The following is a 3,547-nucleotide window of genomic DNA, read 5'->3' on the forward strand; positions in this document are numbered from 1 at the left end:
AAAGAAAAAGAAAGAAAGAAAAAAATTATCTTTCCCACTCACAGTTTGGGAAGCACTGATAGGGCTCAAGGCCATCGCCAACTGAAAGTGGGGGTGACAGAAGAGGTGTTGGAAATTTAAGGCTACGGGAGATGTGAAATACTCAAAGAAATGCAACAATAAATGCACTATTGTAGTGGCTGTTAAAGTGTGGTTATTAGACAAGCAACATCAGTAGCATCCGAAAACTTGTTAGAAATGCAAATTCTCTAGCTCAACACAAACTCACAGACTCAAACTTAGCAATATGTTTTCATGAAGCCCTCAGAGTGACTCTGATACATACAAAGGTTGAGAATCACTAGGCCCAGGAAATGTAGTAGAATTAGTGGGCACAGCACTGACTCCACTGGATTAGAATTCATAAATTTAAAGTGAGTTCAGAAAGCATGGTTCAAATTTTTTCTCCTTCTGACACTTCCATTTTAGGACTTCTGACTTACAGAATTGTAAGATAATAAATTCGTATTATTTTAAGTCTCTAAGTTTGTGCTTATTTGTCACAGCAACAACAGGAAACTAGTACACACTCCTTCTAGGAACCCATACAAATGTACACAGCCTCCCACACTCTTTCTTCTTCACCCACAGTATGGACACAGAGGATCCAGGACAGGACTCCAAGTCCCTGCTGGACAATGGAACTAGAATGGCAGCAGCCTGGGTCCTGGAATCAGTACTTAGGAAACCATCTTTATTAAACTGAAATGTGAGAGAGAATCAAACATCCATTCTGTTAAAACTTCAAGTTTATGTTAGAGGACCTAGCTGAAACTGATTATTATTAGTGGTGAGATTATGAACGTCATGATGGGAGTGAGAAGCAATAAGGAGTCTGACCATAAGCACACAGAATGCAGCTCTCTCTTTAATTCTGCCATTGCTGTTATGGAAGTCACAAGAGACCTGGTAATATTTATACATAATAACTACAGCCTTGTTAAGAACTATGACCACATCAAAGGAAAATAATTAGCACATATATTAATGAGGCTCTTTTGTAGTCTTCCTGTGAATGGTAATCGTTTGTGTCTTAAAACTTCATGCCTTGATAAGAAACAAGATATGAAAACACTAGTCATTCCTAAGCCCCTGATGAGGAGCATGTAAGTTCTCCTCTATGTCTTTACGTGAGACGCTATTGACTATAAGGAAGACAGAAGATTGAAGTTCAAACAAATCAAGTGAACACAGCTGGCTTAAGAGGGTAAGTGTTAATAAATGTATAGGCGCTTTTTTTTTTCTAATCTGTCTTTGGACTTGATTCCTTTTAGGCTACCCAGAAAAACGCATATCAATTTGCACCAAGCTACATTTTGTCTGCCTTCTATATTTCCAAAGTTCAGTTTAACCAAAACACTAATTGCTTCTTTGCATTTACACCCACATTGGCCTCATCAATGTATACACCAAAAATCCTACGAAGCATGGCCATAGAAATGGAAAACAAATTTCATAAATTGGAACACCTGAAGTGTTTATAAGGAAGAGTATCTAAAGACAATGGGGAAAGACTCACATTAAATTCAGTCACTCAAAACCAGATTGTAAATAAATAATAGAAAGTTAAATTGTCAAAAATAATTATGCAGTGGTAGCCTAGATTAAACAAACAAATGGTAGCGATGGTGAGTATGTTTTATTCTGAAATTTTAAAACATTAATGATTGGCACTTAAATAGAGAGAATGCCATTTTACATTTTGATGCCAAAAATTGATTTTAAAATATAAAAAAGACAAAAGGATTCTACACTGAGGTCATTACCAAAGCCCCTTGGGAAGACTAAGATGAAGCTGGGTACTGAGAAAATAATAATTCCAGAATATGAGTGGTACACAACAGTAGAAATTTCTTGAAAATTGACATTTCTTAATCTTCTCTACATCTTCAGCATCACAGTACCTAAAACCAGTTTTCAACAAATACATCTATCTTAATGAAAAGAATGTATGATCATTTTATTCTTACCACTTGGAAATACGGGTTTTCATTCAGTTAGAATGAAAAGTAATTCTCCATGCAAAAAAAAAAAAAAAAAAACCAAAGGCAATAAATCCAATAAAAGTCAGTCATTTGCAAAATTGCCCAATTAATTCCACTTTTGAAAGTGACTGACACAATGTAGCTAAACAGTCATCACTAGGCAAGGATAAACAACTGAATGTAAGTAGATTTGCCATGGCCCCACCAAGGTACCAAGTTATGCCATGTCCATCAAATTTATATTTTCCTTTTGTTCCTGTCTAATCATGATGTTCCCTTGCTGAAATTTGAAATAATAACTTACCTTAGCTGAGACTTTGGGGAGAATATTCATTATCAGCTATGGCTAGCTAAAGGACAAAATCATTGATTTTCAAAAGCATTTTGAACTATGACTAAATTATGTGGTCAGAGCTTGCAATGATTAGCAATAAGTCAGAGAGGGCAATTTTTCTCTTTTAATAGCTATGCAGTAGCGATGGTCCACAATGACATTCAGCAGTTGAATCCGTAATAACTCAGAGGTTATAATTTAACAGCCCCCCTCCTCCCACCAATATCACATATAGATACAATCACACTTATTCCATTTTTATGGTATCAGCCCCCTGCTCAAGAATCTCTGCTAGATCTTTCTGATCTATCACATGCTTTGAGCTGAGTTGTGTTTTCCCAAAATTCATATGTTGAAATCCTAACCCCAGTACCTCAGAATGTGACTGTATTTGCAGATGGGGCCTTTAAAGATGTGATTATTGAGAGAGTGTGATGCTAAGTGAAATAAGCCATACAGAGAAAGACAGATACCATATGGTTTCACTCTTATGTGGATCCTGAGAAACTTAACAGGAACCCATGGGGGAGGGGAAGGAAAAAAAAAAAAAAAGAGGTTAGAGTGGGAGAGAGCCAAAGCATAAGAGACTGTTGAGAACTGAGAGCAAACTGAGGGTTGATGGGGGGTGGGAGGGAGGAGAGGGTGGGTGATGGGTATTGAGGAGGGCACCTTTTGGGATGAGCACTGGGTGTTGTATGGAAACCAATTTGACAATAAATTTCATATATAAATAAAAAATAAAATAAAATAAAATAAAGATGTGATTAAGTTAAAAAGAGGCAATAAGAGTGAGCCCTAATTCAACGGGTACCCTTATAAAAGAGGACATTTGGACACATAGGGAAGCACTAGGGTTCAGACACCCAGAGGAAAGACCACGTGAGGACATGGCAAGAAGGCAGTCATCTACAAGCCAAGGAGAGAAGCCTCAGAAGGAATCAAACATCCTGACACCTTGATCTTGGACTTCTACCTTCAGAACTATGAGAAAATAAATTTATGTTTTTAAGCCACCTCATCTTTGGTATTCTGTTATGGCAGTCCTAACAAATGCACATCAAATCTAAACTCTTTCTAACATTAAAAATCTTCCCCCAGCCATTTTTTTTAGCCCAAGTTCCCAATTTACCAACATGCACCCTCATATCTCACCTTACAGCCCTACACATGATATGGGATATCCCATCTT

Source organism: Herpailurus yagouaroundi, unplaced genomic scaffold (assembly GCF_014898765.1).
Source record: "Herpailurus yagouaroundi ecotype Mexico unplaced genomic scaffold, PumYag 188, whole genome shotgun sequence".
NCBI lineage: Eukaryota > Metazoa > Chordata > Mammalia > Carnivora > Felidae > Herpailurus > Herpailurus yagouaroundi.